Genomic DNA, 21,777 nt, shown 5'->3' with positions numbered 1-21,777 from the left:
GACAAGGGACTTTTTGAAAGAGAAATTACAGTGGAGAGGGAAAATTTTCCAAGCAAGGAGGGTGAGAAAGATATGTGAAGAGAGGCCTCGACCCATAAATTTCATCATGGAAACTGTGCAAGACAAACACCATATCTTAAGCAAAAATAAACTCTTGAAATTCTCACACCTTCCTAGATGAAGATTTAACTAGAAAGAAACAAGAAGAGATAAGAGAAAAAGTGGGGAAGTTAGAGCAATAAGAAACAAGGGTAAAAGAGCATGGTTGTACAATGGTAAAGAAGTTATTGTAGTGTTGTGCCTCATGGAAAAATAGGGCAACAGGTTGGAAGTAAATAAAAAACAGGTAATTTTATAATAGGGAGGAAAACAATAGGATCAACATGGATAAAAAGGGGTGAAGACTCAAATTTGAGTCTTGTGTGCCAAACCATGTAGAAATCAAATCCTACCCAGGTCTACCTAAGTCTAGTTTGTTGGAACTATAGAGGTTACCCTTGGAGGAGGGAACCTCGGATAGGGCCTATTATAGAAGGTAGAGACATAATTTGTCACACAAACTCATGAGCATGATGGTTGAAAAACTCCTATGTTTTTCAGATATTTGAAGTTAGCAGTTTGGAACGAGGCAGAAGAAAATGGCAAAGGGTATGGAGGAATACTTGTTTTAGTGAAAGAAAAAGAAGGCTATCATATTCAGTTAGTGAAAGAAGATACAAATAAACAATATTTATAGTTTAAAATAAGAAAGAATGAGAACCACATAAGAATTGCAACATGTTATTTTGCGCCTCAAGTATCAAAAACTTACAAAAATAAGGGGTTGGACAACAAAGATCCGTATGCAGCTTTAAAGCAAGATATTGCTGCATATTCTTAGTAGGGAGAAGTTATTTTAGTGGGAGATTTCAATTCTAGAACAACAAATCAACAAGCTAGTATTGTTTGTTGCAAAGAGAATCACAATCCTATTTGGCTCATTGAAGAGGAGAATCTTCAATGGTTGATATGTTCAGAAGATGACAAAGTTAGTAATCATTTTGGAGAGGAGTTGCTTACATTGTGTGGTGCTTTCAACTTAATTATCTGCAATGGTCTAGATAGATGGAAAAAGTCTAGGAACTTCACTTGCAACACATACAATGGGGCAAGTGTCGTTGACTATGTTATTTGTTCACAAAGCTTAATAGAAAGGATAGATGAAGTTAAGATTGGAGAGCATATTTGGGACTTAAAATCAGATCATAACCCAATTTATATAAAGCTATCTTGGTTAGAAGAAAGATAACATAGGAGGAAAACCCAATGTTCTCGACAATCAACATCAAGAGGAAACATTCTTTCAACACAAGAAAATTGCACTATCTTCAAAACAATGCTCGGGAGATCAATTTAGAAGGAGAAAATTGGTCCCCAAAGCCTCAACAATCATGAGTTAACAAATATAATTCATGGTGCACTTGAGAAGAGAAAAAAGGAAGAAGAAGAGGAAATTAGAATCAAGTTGTTTTCCTGTGAATGCTTGGTTCGATGAGGAATGCAAAATGGCAAGGAGAACCTTGAAAAAGGCAGGCAAGGAGAAGATGAATGCAAAGTTATATAAGCATATTTTTAAAATGAAAAAAAAATGAGTTCATGCAAACAAGGCGAGAAGAGTTAATATAACTAGGCAAGAATAACTCAAAGTTTTTTTGGCAGTAACTTCAACCAAGGAAGAAGCAAATTGAAAATAATATTACAGTCAATTAGTGTTTTGACTATGAAAGACAACTCTATGAAAAAGCATTAGAGGTTGAGCTTCCTCCCAAGATCAACACAACTACAAAGCTTTTCACATTACAAAAGGTGGAGGCAGGAATTAAAAAGTTGAAAATAGGGAAGGCAAAGGACTTGGTTGAACTTCAAGCAGAATATCTAAAGTGGGGAATGAACATTCTGGCACCGCACATCATGGAAATATTCAAAAACGTAATTTGGAAAGGATTCCCAAGAGATTGGACAACTAGTCTAGCAATCCCCCTTTTCAAAAGTGGAAACATTAATAATCATTCCAACTATAGAACCATTATGATAAATCCTTTTCTTGCAAAGTTTTCTGTGACATGGTAGAAAATAGAATTAGTAAGTGGGAAAAAGTAAATGAAAAGAGGGCAAAAGGGCAAGCGGGTTTTAGGCCGAAAGCATTCTACAATAGATCATGGTATTTCGCTGAGAAACATTATTGAAAAGGTTTGAGGGGACAAAGAAGAAGTATTTTGCTGACCAAAAAGGGCCGCATTTGACACGGTCCCTTGAGATAAGTTGTGGCATAGAATGGAAGAACTTGAAATTCCTTTGCAATATACAGTTGTTGTCCATAGGCTTTATGAAGAGGTGAAAGTCAAAATTAGAACTTTTGCAGGCATTTCAGAAAGTTTTAGAAGTGATATCGAAGTCAAGCAAAGCTGGCCTTTATCCCCTACCATTTTTGGTTTATATATTGAGAAATTGGAAGAGTGGCTAAAGCTCCAAGGTGGGAATGGTGTTCGGTTGGGGGAGTTTGTGATAAAGCTTCTTTTATATGTTGATGATATTGTATTGATTGATAAATCGGCCAATGGATATTAGATGCACCTATATGCTCTTGAGCATTTTTGTAAAGCAGTGGGGATACAAATCAATACCACTAAGACCAAAATAATGGTTTTCTCTAATAAAAGGAAGCAAAGCTAGCACAAATTCTTCTTTGAAGGCAACATTCTTGAAGAAGTAAATGAATACAAGTACTTCGGGATCGATTTCAACAACAAGCTTAATTGGGAGGTTTGTAGAAATAAGATCATTTTAGGAGGGTGGAAAACATTATATGCACTTCAAAATAGATGTAGAGAGGCAAAGTTATGGGATTGGAAAATGATTAAAGTCCTTTTTGGACTCCTAGTTTGTCCAGTGATATTATATGGGTGTGAACTGTGGGCTAGCATCATCCCTGTTTCAAAATGGAAACAAATTGAGACAATCCAAAAACACTTGATCATGAGCAAGTTCAAAATAAAAAGTTCAGTTCCTTATAAGATAATGTTGAGTGAAACAGGAGAAACTCCCATTAAAGCAATTGCAATGGTGCATCTTATAAGGTATCTAAAAAGAAATGAGAAAATGGGAGTAGGTAGATGGGTGAAAATTATCTTCAATGAAGGCATGAGTGAAAGAAAGAAATCATGGATGAGACAAAACAACAAATGGATGCAAAAATGGAATATTTACCTCAATGCATGTCTCAAAAATAGCAAGAGGTTAAATAATTTTGTTATGGATAAGTTTCGTAAGCATATATAGGGAAAAGAGTTGGGTAGAAAGAAGAAGTAGTATGTTCAGGAATTTAACCCCACTTGTGATCTCCAACAAAAAGAGTACATTGGAGCTAGCATTCCTGGAAAGAAAAGATTCTTATTGCTCAATTAAGAACTAACTCACATCAGCTTCGGTATGAAACAAGGCAATGGAAGAGACCTAAAGAAGTTTGGGAAGAATGGGTGTGTAATTTTTGCATTTTTGGGGCAGTGATATTGGAAAAGCATTTCAATTTGGAATTTGATGCTTTCAGGGACATCAGGGACAAGTATAACAGTGTGTTAGCATCAATTCCTTGGCATTGTCTTTTCAATGAGGGCACTGGTAGAAGGTTGGGTCAGCTCATCATCAATTTGAGTAAGAAAATGACTAAATTGCAAAAGAAAAAAAGCAGGGAGGCTAGTAGTCCCATAGGCTATTTTTAGTCTCGTGGATGTTAAAATATCATTCATTCATTCATTCATATTTGTGATCTCATGATTCATATCTTGACAACATTAACAATTTTATGAGTTCGGGTGAACAATATGAAGGAAAGATCACAAAATTCCTTAGAAATAGGTTGATACATTTATGTGGATAATTTTTATTAAATACGTATCTCAATATGCTTCCGTGCTTCTTTCTGGTAATGTAAGAACAATTATATACACATGGAAGGCAAATTTTCCTTCACAAGACTAATGGTCAATTATTGCCTTATCTTTACTTTGTGATGGCTTTATTGTGCCTGCTTCTACCTCTATTTTATGTACAACTATTCTCTTACGCGCCTATATGAGCCCGTACTTGGTCGTCTTTGCATGGTTCATGGGATGTCTAATTTCATTTGAAGCACTATTGGGGTTAAACAGGGTTGTCCATTATCCCCTACCCTGTTCGGGATCTATAGTGATGAGTTGGAGGCTTTTCTACACGAGCATATCCAGGACACTGATGGTTGCCTTCTTCACCAGGTCATGATATCTATTTTACTCTTTGTTGACGACGTGGTCCTCCTCTCCTCATCTTTAGAAGGATTACAGAGACAATTGGATGCCTTAGCTTTGTTTTGCGATCTTCGACAGTTGACGGTCAACCTGGGTAAAACCAAGGTTATGATCATCAATGGGGTGAAGAAAAATTCATACGTTCACTTTCTATTCAGAGGGGAGGAGGTTGAGATCACCAGTTCGTATATGTACTTGGGGGTGCAATTCGCAGGTCCCCGCTTCAGTTTGCGACTAGCTTTTCAGCCTTGGATCAACAAAGGATATGAATCCCTAGCCCTTCTTGAGAGACAGTGCTTTCGACATTACTTCCAAGACACCTCGTCCAAGATGAGCCTCATGGATACCTTGATTCATCCCATTGTTCTATATCGCTCAGAGATTTTGGGACTATATTTACTTGAGTCGGATTGGGCTTCAGTTGAGAGTGTCCAGACTCTTCTTGTCCTCGGCATCATTAGATGCAAACAGACAATATCTTAACACATTATCCTTGCAGAGTTTGGAGCTCAACCCTTTTGGCTTGAGACAGTCTTCAGTTTGGTTTCATTCTTGCATTGTGTCCGGGGATTTGCAGACTCAATAAAGAGTAGGGATCGTTACCCTTACTTGGCATATTTTTCTTCTGAGAATATTGCTCGTTCTACTCCATCGGGCGGGGCTAGATGTTGGTTTATAGGAGTTTCAGATCTCTTAGAGTTAGTGGGCATTCAATTGGATCATCTCCGTCCTTTCTAATATTCCTTAGATGTTCCTGGTCACCTTCTACCTACTAGATAAGAGTTGAACAAGATCATAAGGGAGGACATCTACAGGAAGTTAGTCTAGGTCACTTGGGTCAATCCTCTGGGAGGGTTGCACCCAAAGATGGCCTTCTACGTTGAGCACTTCTTGGAGTTGAGAGATGGGCTCATTATTCGACCCCAGTACACATTTCACCATTGGATGCAGGCTCTTCACAATCCTCTAGGCTAGTTCAGAGTAGGTTCTCATAGACTTCAGGTAGATATGAACCACCAGATTGATAGGCCAGGTAAAAAAAAATATAAATTAATTTCTTGATAGAAAAATATGCTGACAAATAATTTTATATCTATGTTACCTGTGATCAAGGTTTTCCAGATGACAACAAGGTTGTGGGGATGACTCTCCACCCAACCGTAGGCTCAATTGTGCAAGGATTCTGCTACAACTGGCCACCCCCGAGCCTCAATCAACGTACTACTGCCAGTGCTCCTAAGTCTTAGTATACCATTCTCCCAAGAGAATGAAAGATAGAATCTCGGAATGATAGAATGCCGGAAAAAAATTGCCTCTCATCTTCCTCGCCCTCTATTAAATAGAAGTCTCATGCAACTTTCTTTTGATTTCTTTCTTTTTGATAGTTTCCTTTTCTTGTTTTATTTCCTTCTTTTTGATAGTTTCCTTTTCTTGTTTTATTTCCTTCTTTTTGATAGTTTCCTTATTCTTATCTAGAGCTTTAGTATGGTTATTACTATTTTATTTATTTATTTTCTTTGTATATATTTTTAATCTTATTTATTATTTAACATTTATGATTTATTATTTTTATTATTATTAAGTGATTTATTTATTATTATTTATAATTTATTTTATTAATTATTATTTTTGTATTATTTATTATTTTTATTTATTATTAAGGGGAGGGATATTACATACTCTCCCACTTTAAGGAACTTCGTCCCGAAGTTAAGTTGAATTATTTATTATTTAATTTACTTCATGTTGCCAACACCCTCTGCTGAACTAGTATAACCAGCAGGCATCGAAAGTCCCCAACACCCTGGGAAATCTCAAGGAATCTCTGTCCTTTTTCCCACTTTCGGCACCAAGCTAAGCCTGACCCGGTCTGTATCCTAGTCCAAGGCTGGCCCCAAGGCTCGCGCCTGACTCAGACCTCATCTGCCCCAAGGCAGGCATCCGGTCCGGTACTCAATGACCCCGGGCATCTCGCAAGGCTGGCCCACTCCCTCCACAACTACTAAGGCGCACAGCCCCAGGCATTGAAGTCCTTTACATCCCTTCCAGACTTCGGCATCCCAATCCAATAATAGGCACCTAGCCTAGAACATCAGGCACTTGGCCTCCTCAAGATGATCCCATAGCTCTTCAAGAGCTATCCATCAAGAGCTATACACAAGACAAAGGAACCACTGGCATATGTAGTGTTGATTGAGTTTGTCCCCAGCCCATATGATGTTACTTATTCTCCCTCGTGCGTATGGGCTCGCACGAGATCATCAAATAAACCGGCCCTCTCGGCCCATTGTGGAGTCCTGTCAATCATCATACTTCAACATGCAACCAATGCATTAGATATACCATCATAGTATCATAGAAATTGCATTCATCATAGTTAATCGCAAATACATGCTTCATCTCAAGAAATACTATCATAAGTTATAACATCAACATCAAATACCTATTCATCATGTAGTAAATGAATATGTTAATATACTTCGACATAACATCATAATCATAAGGATACATCATCACTATAAGAACACATGTGCATCATTATTCCCTTACCATTATACTCAACATCTTAACAGTTCATTAAACTAAACAGAAATCATAGTGTATGTATCATAAATTTATTTAAAAAAGGTTAGATTTGTATTTATTTCTCTCAAATTTAGTTTCACTAAATTTTTACAAATAATATAATTGAAAAAAATAATTTATTATTTTTCTCAAAAATTTTACTTAGAAGTCACAAGAGTTGAAACCAGCTCTGATACCACATGTAACAATAAAAAAAAATATAAACTAATTTCTTGATAGAAAAATATGCTGACAAATAATTTTATATCTATGTTACCTGTGATCAAGGTTTGCCAAATGACAAAAGGTTGTGGGGACGACTCTCCACCCAACTGTAGGCTCAATTGTGCAAGGATTCTACTACAACTGGCCATCCCCGAGCCTCAATCAATGTACTACTGCAAGTGCTCCTAAGTCTTAGTATACCATTCTCTCAAGAGAATGAAAGATAGAATCTCGGAATGATAGAATGCTGGAAAAAAATTGCCTCTCATCTTCCTCGTCCTTTATTAAATAGAAGTCTTATGCAACTTTCTTTTGATTTCTTTCTTTTTGATAGTTTCCTTTTCTTGTTTTATTTCCTTCTTTTTGATAGTTTCCTTTTCTCGTTTTATTTCCTTCTTTTTGATAGTTTCCTTATTCTTATCTAGAGCTTTAGTATGGTTATTACTATTTTTTATTTATTTATTTATTTATTTTCTTTGTATATATTTTTAATCTTATTTATTATTTAACATTTATGATTTATTATTTTTATTATTATTAAGTGATTTATTTATTATTATTTATAATTTATTTTATTAATTATTATTTTGTATTATTTATTATTTATTATTTATATTTATTATTAAGGGGAGGGATATTACAGTCCAGGTCACTTGGGTCAATCCTCTGGGAGGGTTGCACCCAAAGATGGCCTTCTATGTTGAGCACTTCTTGGAGTTGAGAGATGGGCTCATTATTCGACCCCAATACACATTTCACCATTGGATGCATGCTCTTCACAATCCTCTAGGCTAGTTCAGAGTAAGTTCTCATAGACTTCAGGTAGATATGAACCACCAGATTGATAGGCCAGGTAGAATCTGCCAGGTATGTGATTTACAGGAAGTAGAGACCGAGGTGCATTTCATTTTTGGATGCCCTATCTACTACGAGATCAGAGGAAGGTTCCATTGCTTGTTCAGAGAGTCTCAAACGCTCACAGATTTTTTCAAATATCTCGATCAGAGATGTTTGGCCCTATATATGCAGGAGGCTCTTAGGTTCCAAGCACATATTATTCAACCTCCCATCAGACCAGACCCCACACAAAGGATCACAACATTTCTCAGGGTACTACCTTTAGAGAGGGTCACAAAGAGAACGATTGATACCGTTTCATATCCAGACTCTAAAGCAGTGAGGATTCATGGGACCTCACCCTGCCACTCGAGACCCCAATAGCTAAACCGTCTCAGATCTATCCTTGGGAGACAGAATAGGTCCTTGAGACCTCAGCAGTGCACAAAGTCCTCCAAAAAACGAGTTAGTGGACAATCCGTACTTCCCACTGACCCTTCATCAAGCGAGCAAACTTTGTGGAATTTTTTCCAGTGCTCTTCAGTCAGTCTCCGATGTTAGGAGAGATGGGTCTGATCTTCTTCGTTAGGGCATCCCATACATTGTATCTTTTATATTCCTACATTGTACCTTTTATGTTCATGCATTGTATTTTTTATAGGAGACCATTTGGTTCTCCCGTATTTTATGGACATCATTGTACTCAATAGTCCCTTTGACCTACTTTGTGGCCATTATTTGGACATAAATATAATTATCTGATCTTATCTTTACTTGTGATAGGTTTGTTGTGCCTGCCTCTACCTCGGTTGTAAAGATGGTGCCTTTGAAACAATCATTTCCCCAACCCCACTATTTCAATGGTTTGTTTATTGGTAAGTGCTTCAAAAAAAACATGGCATGAGGGACTGCATTATAAAAACTGTGTTTCCTTCCACTTAAGTGCAAGTTCAAAAGGCACCTATTCCATCAAAATCCGCTGGTACTTGTGCCTCCCGTCAAGTTCACTAATAAGGCCATGGCTAGTTTGTAGTGTTGTGCTATGACTGTACTTTCTACTTGAATACAATGGCCATCGTTCCAAGCTCTCAACATTGATGCTAAATAGAAAATTAATATTTTGCTGACAACAAATTATGTTCAGGCATAAACGATCATCAATTGTTGAAATTGTAAAGCCTGGGAACAAACGGATCGAGTAGCAAAGCCGTCGGGTAGTCGACCCCAAGATCCTAATTGATCCAACAACTCCAAATCATTTTAAACTTCATGAAACAAAATGTCAACAATGTAGGGAAAAAACCAAATCTGCAACGGTGGTCCGAGGACCGAATGAACCCAAAAAACAAAGTGAGAAAGCAATCGGCCCTACATATCCCAATTGGTCTAGTAATCCATATATCACAAGGTTGGGCTTCATGCCAAGGTAACACGGTTAAATGATTTTCAAGAAAAGAAATGCCCAACACCAAAGCATTGTACACCGAATTAACCTAATAACATTTCTTCTAAGAAATGATGGTACATATGATGGCTAAATTGTTGTGGTATTTAATACATTGACATAAATTAGAAGTGAAAATTAGTACCAAAAAAGATGTAGTGTCAAACTATGATGAATCAACTCAGTGATTGCTAAATTGATTCGACAATTATTAATTCTATTGGAAAAGATATAAGGCCAAATGGTTGGATGTTGCAATGGAGGGTGAGCATGGCGATATTGTGCATGGGGGAGGTATAGTTGTGTAGGAAGAGGGACAAGTTGGTATAGTCGCATGCACGGGCAAGGGTAAGCAGAGAATGACGTGCGGTGCGATTTATGGGTAGAGGAGTATTATAGATGGACATCTAACCTGTACGAATCGACGTCTAGGTTGAGTAGATTGGCATGATGAATGAGCTTTTGACAGGGGAAGCTCATGGGGTTCATCTAATGATCTAGAGAATATTTACCACATGAGAAGCAAGTCAGAAGATCGTTCTTCCCTGGAATACATTGCTTTCAATGGTTCAGATATGATGGATCCATGCGAGCTATGGTTAGCTAGGTTTTGAGAGTTAAGGGTTTATTTGAACAAGGAGCCACTGCAGTGGCGGTAGTCCCTGCCGGGGTCTGCAGGGAATTGCAGAACTTGGAAAAGTTGGCCTGGTGGAAATTGTTCCAAGTCTGGAAAGGATGGGAGGCAGAGGTCAAGGAATAAATGGAGTGAACCACAAATAAGTAATTCATATAAGTCGCTGAAGGCAGGCAGGTACTCTCAGCTGTAAATCATTTCACAGTGGATGCAAATATTACATAGTAACAAAATAGCTATGGGGCCAGTTTGTTGACTGGCCTACATGCTGCAGAGCAGTGACCATTTGCATCCATCTGTCCAGGTATGACAAGAACAATTATGAACTTAAAGAAGTTTTATTTGAATGAAGATGCTAAACAGAAATGCAGAAAATCATTTAGGAACAGGGTTTGGAGATACAAAGTGATCCCTTTCAATAATGCTCAACCACAAATAAACATTCTGTTCAATCTTGACTGAAAAATTAATTGCCTAGACTGAAAAATATCTTTAAATCTTAAAAACAATAATTCATATAAATTGATGTTTAAACCTTAAAACCAGTGATTCATATAAGTCGCTCAAGGCAGGTAGGTACTCTCACCCGTAAATCATTTCACAGTGGATGCAAATATTACATAGTAACAAAATAGCTATGGGGCCAGTTTGTTGACTGGACTATGTTAGAAGCACTTCTTGTTGCATGAGTTGCATCAGCAACAACAATTCCTATGTCTGCCTTTTTTAGCCTGCAATTGTTTAACAATCTCGTACTTATGCTCTGCAATGACCAGTCAAAATTAGGAAGGATATGGAATCAAACACTAATTAAGGAAATGAAAAAATAAAAGTATCTGAAAAACACAGAAGTAAAAGATAATTGTTGCTCACCAGGGAAAACACGAGCAAAACCATCAGCCTTCTCTATCAGTTCATCAACTGGCAAAGCTGCAATTGATTCATCTTTGTCCTGACCTCGTAAAGAGGATGATGGATACATGTTTGTACCCATGTCCAGTCGGCAACCTGTCTCCTTGGCAATAGCCAATTGATCTCCTGATGAACATTTGCAAGTAAATAGTTAAATGTTGGCTCGTTGCATTACAAATACAGTAGTGAAACTGATGACAACATAACCTCACCATACCTGTGATCATTTTGACATTTACACCAAGATTAAGAGCCCTTGTGATTGTTTCAGCACTGTCATGGCATGGGGGATCAAAAAGAGGCATCAATCCACTAAAATGTCAGGGCCCTCCTGGACTCTCCTTCCTACCCTTTGGAACTTGCTGCAAAGATTTTGAGATAGATATAAAGACATATATAATCAACAAGAAGAACTTACTGGGAAGATTCAGTCCACAGATAAAGCAAAAGAAGCCATATTATTAACCTGATATGCAACTGCAAGAGAGCGAAGTCCTCGTTCAGCAAAGTTGTCAATAACTGTATGAACTCGCCGGTCAATTTGTGGCTTATTATGTGCGAGGTTAAGAATCTAGCAGAAGGTATTTGGTCATTTCAGTTTTAATAGAATGTGTACAAATAAGTTTTGAAGCACTTTCTAAACAATACAACCCATTACCAAGTCTAATGAAGAAGGTCAAACTTCCAAAGAACAATACTTGCTCTGGAGCACGTTTACTAACTTGATGCATTTTCCCTTCATTGTCAATATAAGTGAGAGCTTTCCTCTTGTCAGTTGGATTAAAAGGAAGAAAATGGACCTCTTGAATGGCCACCCGCGCCTTTTAGATGCATGGATGTTAAAAGCCACAACAAAAGATACAAATCAGTAAAATAAGCATAGGCCTGCTTATCAACTAAAATTTAATATGATGACATAAAAAAAATACTTACCTCCTTAGGATCCGTAAGCATCGCAACAATTGCTGCATCAATGGCATCTTGATTCTCTGTTCTGGATGCTCTTATAGCCATCAGGACAACAACATCCTTGTCATATCCTTTCGTGAAAACCTATTCATGAAAACAATTAGTAATTGATACTTGTTTGAAGGAAACTAACAGTACTGGATCATCCAATATTACCACGGACCCTAACTAGCCAATTTGGTACAACTGCAGTATCACCAAAAATTATGTATTTATGAAATAAGAGAAAGGACAAAAAAAGAATCAGAAGTCCAGAATAAATACCAACCTTTTGGAAGTGGCCAAGTTGGTTTGTACTGTTGACAATATGTGCTGGTTTACCAAAAAAGTTATGGACCCCAGTAGCAATGACAACACATTCAAGTTCACCCTGTTTGCAAGTAGAGCCAGAATAAACCCCATTGCCAGGACCCTTTGTTACTAGTAATGACTGATCACTGAGGGTAGACTACACACATTCAAAAATATTGTCATAAAACGTGGCTCAGGAAAAGTACCAAAACAGTCGAAGTTAATCCCAGAAACCATATAAAAGCATACCGAAAATTCCAGCACTTGTAATCAGAAATAAGAAGTAAAGAAAAGGATTGGATTAAGACCTGATCAATCTTTAAAGGATCTCCTTCAAGAAGACGTGCATGCGCAGGAACAATATCTCTAAGTTTGATGCTGATTATGTCACCAGGAACAAGCACTGCTGCATCTTCTTCATTCCATTGTCCATCTCTGAGAACTTGTTAAGTTCAAAGTCTTAAGTCATTGGCCAATGAATTTAAAACTGCAGCACCCATGATCATAAGAGGATTCTGAACATCCAATTGCATGCTTCCCCATAAAACCAAGGATAGAAAACTGAAAATATGGGGGCTGCCACTCGTACAAAAGATAGTGAGCAGACCTTGCTCTTTGGAGCCAGCCGAGTCATCAGTGCTGCAGCAGCATTGCCAGCATTGTTTTCCTCTATGAAAATTATGGTAGAGTTTATAACAAGCAATGTTAGAATACCATCAAAATCTTGCCAGTCAGGAGGTTTTCCCTGCAAAGATACAATTTACATGATTAAAGCCTCAACTAAAAAGAGTGGATAGGGTATGCCCTGACTGATACTGGCTACAAGAGAGAAATATTATGACACGGTAGAACAAGAAGCCATCTTCTTTTCCGATAATATGCACAGGAACCATAAGGATGAAGTAATACTGTGAACTACTAAAAATACAATAGAGGGGAACGATATCCAATGGGAGAGACCAAATGCCACACTACTATTTACTATCAAACGAACACAGAAAACACAAAATTAGCAACAGTACTAGCAAATATTATTAATGATGAAAAAACAAAAGAATAACCATGACCAATTTGCCAAAAAAATACAATTATCAGAAGGAATGGCCACAGTTTAAAGATATGTGTTTAGTTCATGGATTGATCAATGGGGGTATATTATGCAAGCATGTTGAAGAGTCAAGACAGGCAGACAGACATGTTTGATAAACTGAATGTACACGTTGTAGGTCCGACTAGGAAAAGCCCTTGCAGAGAAGAAAACACCATAAAAAAAAATAGAACATTTAAAAGCAAAAACATGATATTTGTGGTGTAAATAGCCAAGAGTTTTCAAAAACAGAGAAAATATGGGCCATGCATTTGAACGTTAATCTCTAAAAATGGGGATTTGAGCTAGCCGAGCGAAGCCAGGAACTTCTCGTTTTTTGAATTCGAAATTCGAATTAATTTAGAAATAGAGATTTGACCTGAGTGATACATTTCACCCTTTGGTGTTTTTATATCGAAATTGGAATTAATGAAAATCAGAGTTATCCATCTATGGACATGGATCCCATCCCTTTTCACAAGTCGTTGTACTTGATGCAGTTACGCAGATCACTCCAGATTTAGTGCAAACGTAGTTAATGTAGGTAGGGCACCAGCGTGAGAGGAATCTGAGAAATCTGTTGAAGTTAACTAGAGAAATGTATACCAGTCATTCTCTACATCACTACTCAGCTCGACATTTGCAAATTCTGTGGAAGTTAGCAAAAATGTATATCGGCCATTCTCTCCTTCGCGCTTTGTAGATTGGAAACCATGTGAGCACTCTTCATATTGTAAATTGGAAACCATGTCAGCACTCTTCAGATCTATGGCATATTCAGATGGTGTCTGGGATAAATTCTTTCCTGGTAGTGCTACCAGATTTTACCCAAAGCAGTCACCCTGTAGCATTCGCTTCGAAAATATAACTCTACGTTTGACTTTGGATCACATCTGTTTAATAACATGCAAAAAATTTAAGCAAATTGTACAGTTAACAATAAACAGAAACATAGGTAAAATAAAATAATACCAAATGCAATACAAACCTCTGTGGTGCCTTGAGGGCAATGTACGGAGCTGTCCGCTGATTAGCAAAGCTCTCTTATCATAGCTAGTTATCAGTAGATTTTGTATAGCACTATGCCATAATTCCATCTTCAAACAACATAAATTCATTTTAAAGTCCATATAGTTTGGTGCTATTTATAAAGTTTACCTGGTATGGTAACATATTGCTTCTAAGTAGTTTGCAGTACTTAATTTAATAGAGGAAAGTGCCATAGTACAACAAATTAAATAAATTATTAATAATTAATAGATCTATACAGGGAAAATAAATTATTAATACTTAATAGATCTATCCTAGGTATGGATTATTTAGGTTTAGCTATTAAAGCAGATATTAAGCTATTAATACTTTGATATATTTAGCTACTAAATCAGCTATTGATACTTGGGACATCTATGCATTTCGATTTTGTAGTGAGATGAACGTACCATTACAACTGTTCACCAGGGTTCCAATTCCCTATAATCCAACCCAACGTGTATAGCAGAGTAGCAAAGAGAGAGGAGGCTAGGTTGAAAGTGCTAAATAGTTTGGTGGAATCTGGCAGTTAAGCCCATGGAAGTTCATTTTTGCAATGTAGCATTTCAGTGTATGTATCTGAAACTAGGGAAAATTGGGAAAAAAAACAAATAAGAGATGCCACCTCCAGAACTTCATAGCTTTCAGGCATAACATAGGAAGAAACAGAAATGAGTAACCGATTCAATATACAATTTGTCATTTAACTTCACTGGATAATAAGCACCATGTTTAATCAATCTATGGAACCTTTGGTGTTCGCATTCAGCAGCCGTAGATACAAAATTATTGCTCATCTGATGTTGCATTTGCTGTATTCAACGATATAATTTAAACCAAACACGGTACTTTTTAAGATGGAGCAAAAATATAAATACAAAAGGTGGCAAGACAATGTCTGATTGTCAAGCTTCAAGCATGTTGCAGAATGCCTTCCATTTGAAATACAGGACAGAAACAGAAACAGTACAAACACACATGCATAAAGACTTTCCAGCCTTCTTTCCTGAACCGTTACCTACATTACCCAAGAAACAAAAACTAACAAAACAAGATGGCTTACAACAAGCTCATTATGACTAAAATTTGAACCGACAACAGAAATTTAAAATCTTCTCTTCTCGGTTTGAAGTAGCAATGGAATTTAAAATATTGAAAGTACATTTTCTTCGTAAATGAGTGGAAATTGCAAGTTAAATAGTTCTATTACAGTAAGACCATAATATGAAGAAACATATTCATATCACTTTTGCATTTGTTGTGTACGTGAAGGCCGCCATGTTCCTGGATTTTGTAATCTGTATAACAAATAGTTAGTTATAATAAAATGATAACATTGTGAATTGAAGAGAGGACATATTTGAGACAAAAGATGTTAAGGCATATGTTGATGTACCTTCCATTTGTTAGTTGACATGTAATAGCTCACTATCTTCATTGAGTGTGAACTTGCTCTGAATTTTGAAGTCACGTAACATGTAAACAGTGGTAGCTTTCTGTTGCAAATATGTCTCATATGACATTGCTTTTAAATCAGGAAGTAAGTCATGTAATAAGGGCTGCCTGATAATGCACTGGACAAAGTTATTTGTAATGGATTCTATTACAACATTTATACAATGCTTGTAGATGAAAGGGCAATTATCATTGCATTGTGAACAGAAAATTGTTCCATTGGTTATCACTATGGATGAATTCACTGGGGAGTTACAAATTGCACAAACAGGTTCGAAAGGAGTTGAATATGGATTTGTTGCCATCAGAATACCTTCGACCTGTTTATAAAATATTCAAACGTTAATTTACATTATTACATGGCAAATGCAAAGCTAGTAAAAACACCATTATTGTTATACTTACAACATAGGTAGATGTAGTTAGTTTTCTGAGATTGTTCAGTGCATCTGTGTTAAGTTCAGTCATGAACGTTGACTTTGATGCCCTGAATATTGTTTCTTTTGTGTTTACCTTTTTTGTTAAATTTTTGAAAAGGATGAGGGGGAAGTCTCCTTTCTGCAATTGTTTTTCCATTGAAAGGAAAAATTGTTCATATGTGTCAAACAGTTGCAACTGCAAAAGAGAAATTGTTATCTATTGAAAAATACGAAAAGTAATATGCAAATACATTGTTCGTATGTGTTGAAAAATTGCAAGTGCAAGAGACAAATTACAATAACTATAGACAAATTACAATAACTATATATTGAAGTGATGCATGTTATCTACTGAAAATTAGGAATAAGTAACATGCAAATACATACAGTTGCATTGTCATTTTCAGAATCTCCATCTTTGATATGGAGTATGTAATGCAATCCAACCCGTTTGGCAAGTGTAACGGCTGCAGCGATTGTGCCAATTGGGTACATTTCTTTTTTGTTTGCAAATTGCCTAATGGTTGTATTGGGAATGAAGCAATATTCTTTGCAAACTTCAGGTACAGTTTCTATGATACTTGATTCATTAAGAAAAATTATTTTGTCACAGTCACCGCGATCATAAACAGTTTTAGGCAATATCCTGAAATTTGTAATTGAGATGCTGTTGCCTTGCAAAATTTTCTGTTCATGTCGCTCCACTAAATGTGCAGGTACAGTTAACGTTATAGTCATCATTCCTTGAGCATCTGTCAAATCAGCTCGTAATATTTGACGTGATTTGTTTGCTTTATCAAGGAATGCAGTATAGACAACCATTATGTCTCCAACAAATAGCTGCCCAATTCTACGACTATTGAGATCTTCAATTGATACTTTAATTGGCAGTATCTGTTTTTGCCTATTAAAATTGCTTAGTTAGAAATTGCTATAAACATTTCTACAATGCTATGTTTCTCCTAAAAACTGAATAAGTATAAATAGATTAGAGTGTTGTGTTTCATATGCATACCTTTTTGATGTATCATTTTGTACATTTGTTGAATCAAGTTTTGTTGTGATTGTTTCACTTGGACTAACACAAGTAAATGCACATTTCAATATGATGTGGATATTATCACATGTATTTTGTGATAAGCAATCAATAAAGAAATTATGATATGTAACCTGTACATGTCTTCTTGCTGCATTGTCTGGGGGGACTTACTACTAGTGCTTTCTCCACTCGTCCAAGATTTTCTAATTTATATACATTTAAATATACATATGTAAAAAGAGAAGGCATATATAATAAACATTAATATTTTAAATAGAAAATAGCATATTTGTATAGTTGTCATACACATACCTTTTCAAAACAAGTGGTTGGCTTGCCTTTTCTAATTGAGTTATGCGCTCTATTTCTTCAATTGTTTGTTTTCCTTTTTCAGGATTTATGCTATGTTATAGAATAGCAACATATATTTAGTTCAATTTGAAAGAGCATATAGAAGTAAAAAGTGAACAAGAACATTAAAACCATAGAACCATACATATGTAAAAATAGAATGCATATATAGTAAACATTAATATTCTAAATACAAATTGGCATATTTGTATAGTTGTCATAGACATACCTTAGTAAACATTAATATTCTAAATACAAATTAGCATATTTGTATAGTTGTCATAGACATACCTTTGCAAAACAAGTGGTTGGCTTGCCCTTTCTAATTGGGTTATGCATTCTATTTCTTCAATTGTTTCTTTTCCTCTTTGAAGATTTATGCTATGTTATAGAATAGTAAGATATATTTAGTGCAAATTAGAAGTAAAAAGTGAACAAGAACATTAAAACCATAGAACCATACATATGTAAAAATAGAATGCATATATAGTAAACATTAATATTCTAAATACAAATTAGCATATTTGTATAGTTCTCATAGACATACCTTTGCAAAACAAGTGGTTGGCTTGCCCTTTCTAATTGGGTTATGCATTCTATTTCTTCAATTGTTTCTTTTCCTCTTTCAAGATTTATGCTATGTTATAGAATAGTAAGACATATTTAGTGCAAATTAAAAGAACATATAAAAGTAAAAGTTGAACAAGAACAGAAGATCCATAGGAAAGGAAAGGCAAGAAGAATATACTCTGTTTGTTTATGTTCCATGTTGTTGTTCTTTTTTCTTGGTCGTTCTGTTCAATTGAAAAAGGTTTTACTGGCACAATCTGCATTCATAAATAGATGAGGTCATATCTGCAAATTTATGATAGGATGCTTGTGTTGCTTAATTGAAAAGGGTGTCTTTGGCATAATTTGCATTGATGAATACACGACCTCATATATGTAAATGTACGATAGAATGCATAGTATGTATGGTGTTATCATTTGGTTTAGTACAAAAAGAATATTGTAATATGCTTTAGTAAAATAGAAATGGTAAAAACAATGAGGTATTGCAAAAATGTCAAAATTTGCAATTTTGTAAACTGTTTCATGTGTATATCATAGCTGAAGGACAAGAGATATTGTATCATGGTCAGACCAATATGTATCCAATATGAAAATTCTATATTTTATATTAGCTAGATTTGCCCAAACATGGTCAATGAATGATTTATGCATGGTATTAGTTTTGTCAATAAGGAAATGAAGATTGTAGTTTTCCATGTAGGTTTCTAGCTGCTTTGTTTTTTGATTGCAATGTACCATATCAATATTGAAGTCCCCTAATATAACTATGATATTGTTTAGATCTAAGTGGCATAAAGCTTTTGCAATGACATTCAAAATATTGTTTAGATTTGCATGTGGCGATGCATATATATTGAGTATTGCAATTTGTAATGCGTGAACTTTTATTTTTGCGAGCAATGCTTCTACAAATTGCTCTTCAAAATGGGTATGTTCAAGGATAATGATATTTTTCTTTATCAATATCATTACTCCATGCTTAATGCAACTTGAGATGCAATTGAAAATTTTGAAATATTCATTTTCCATACACAATGACATATGTGTTTCTTGTAAGCATAAGATATCAGATTGCATTGTGTCATAATCATTGCATACGTCAGTAAGATGTGCATGAAGATTACGAGTGTTCAATGAAAGAATAAAGATGGATCGCAATGATTGTATTGATGAAGAGTCATATTCTAATTGCCATTTTGCAGTGGTTTGCAAACGTTGCATTTCACAATTTACTTTTTGCTTAACCTTAAAATTATTGTGTTTAAGAGGATTAAGCAAATACAATGATTCTATGTTTCTGACACGTGATAGTGCTGTGTATACTAGGCCATGCACTTGTACTCCAGTAGGGTCGAATGCAAGCCTATCCAAGGTTAAGCCTTGTGATCTATGTATTGTGCGTGCACATGCAAGTTGAATTGGAAATTGTTTCCGTATTTTCAATTGGGCCATCTTTGATGTGATAGGCATTGCTTTTGATATTCGCAGTATTGGTGTCCAATCATGTGCTATGTCTAAAGTATACAAATGAGCTAGTTTTCTAGATTGTCGATGACCAATATTAGGGTCGTGGAACTTAATCCATAGAACATCGACCTTATCTGTATGGGTATATGCTTTAACTATTCCATCTGCACCATTCACTAGCCCATCTGGTGCATCATAATTGCAAGCATACATTTCAACTAACATGTTCAACTTTATCAGAAGGTGCGAAGGCAAAATAGCTGTATGTTGATGGGTTGGGAAATTGCCGTTATTCTCCTCATTTTCATCAATTGCATTAATTAAAATTTAGGCATTAGCATTAACATTTTCTTGTTATGCATTGCAACATCTTTGTTTTTGTAAAATAAATAGGGAAATGTCGGATCATTTGGTACAGGGCGCATGCAACTTGTATTCATATATGTTATATCATCAGATGTTTGACAATTTGTTCGCATTCTATTTAACACTGATATGAATCTCTTATTTGTTTGTCGCATAGTCATATGCAATTGGAAGCACTTGACATTATCCTTCCAGAAATCATGTGTTATTGTTTGATTGTTGATTCTTGGTTGTTCAAAAATAAGAGAGTCTTGAATAGGTTGTGCTTGATAGAAATCACCACAAAATATGATGTCAATGTTGCCAAAGTATTTGGTTTGGACATGTTTTATGTTTCTGAATCTACTGTCAATAGAATATAAGAACCGACTACCAATCATCGAGACCTCATCTATGAAAGCTAGCTGCAATTCTTGATATAGCTTTGATAAGTTGTCCAATACTTCTTTGCTGAGTGGGAACAATTGAGACTTGTTAAAAGGCATTAGCAATGCAGAATGGATTGTTGTTCCACCTGCATTATATGCAGCTTTTCCTGTGTATGCTAATATTAGACCTTTTGGTTTCATAGGATCAGTTGTGTTTTGTGAATCATAAATTCGTATAAGCATTTGGAAAATTGCTTTTGCTGTGAGTGTTTTACCTACGCCTGCTCCACCTGTAATAAAAAGGTAAATTGGTTCCTTGGGGTTTTTTTTTTTTTTAATTGCAACGTCTTTTACAATTGCTTGTTGCTCTTTGTTCAACATTCTTCTAAGTTTGTAATACTCATTGTTCTCCATTAAAAATGGATGGGCAGTAATTTGAAATCCAAGATTGATTTTTTTCTTCATTTCAAACTGTTTTGGAAATTGCAAGTCCGATTGCAAATCATATTCCTCATAATGGGAACTGTTCTCTTGGTTTCGCATATTCATTTGGTTAGTATTCAAAGAACTAATTTGCTCATTTGTTGCAGTCTCTAAATCACCCCATGTTGGATTGATGTTATATGTAAATTTGGCTTCATTGGCTTGAATTGTTTTTTCATGTAATGTATATGCAGAGAGCCATGTAGACAATTCTTGTTTCAATGTATTTTCACAATTTTCAAATGGCATATATAATAATAATTTCTCTCGGCAGAAGTTTTCAATATCATTGTGTTTGTTATATTTGACAAATCGTATAACATTTGGTTTTTTCCTTTTAGATATGGGTGTGCCATCTTTCCTGTAATTTGATACAAATTCTGCAAGGCAGATTTTGCTAATGGAACTTGGGCGTCCAATGTAGTAGTCAATAATGGAATGGCACATAACATCTTCTGAATCATCAGGTTCTTGTTTCAAAAGAATAGGCGGTTTAAGCATAAATGTGCGTTCATCAACTGGAGATGTGTTTACAAATATACATTCCCTTGAACTACAACTCAATGGCAATGAAAGTGCTATATGCACTGCTTGTTGAGCTGACATTTGCTGTAGATTGAGTAATGTATTTCCAAGTTTACGAATCATTTGCATAGCATCAATTTCATTTTTCTGATGCTCTTTGCGTATTCTTCTAAATGCATTTGTCATAGACTTGTCAATTTTGGTCATATATGAACTACAATATGATGCTGCGGCATATGCATTTAGCACAAATTGTGCATCTGTATTTGCATTCCATAAAGTAGGCATAGCCTTCGCAAAACTGTTATTCCAAATGTGAGAAGGTTTTCGTTTCAGGAAAATTGTTGGTTGCTTTATTGTATGTTGTAATAGTTCTATGTACTCACTTTCTAGTAGTCCTATTTCTAGGAGGAAAT

At 35.7% G+C, this 21,777-nt stretch overlaps 1 pseudogene; it reads right to left on the bottom strand.

Moving 5' to 3' along the window:
- Nucleotides 1-14,035, bottom strand: part of LOC149201893 (plasma membrane ATPase 1-like) — a 29,823-nt pseudogene extending 15,788 nt beyond the window's left edge.
- Between the last annotated feature and the right edge of the window lie 7,742 nt (nucleotides 14,036-21,777).

Source organism: Pinus tabuliformis, chromosome 2_1 (assembly GCF_031772625.1).
Source record: "Pinus tabuliformis cultivar Carrire ecotype Pingquan chromosome 2_1, CPIR1, whole genome shotgun sequence".
NCBI classification, from domain to species: domain Eukaryota; kingdom Viridiplantae; phylum Streptophyta; class Pinopsida; order Pinales; family Pinaceae; genus Pinus; species Pinus tabuliformis.
Note: the sequence above shows the minus strand (reverse complement) of the source record. Positions and strands in the feature narration are given on the sequence as shown.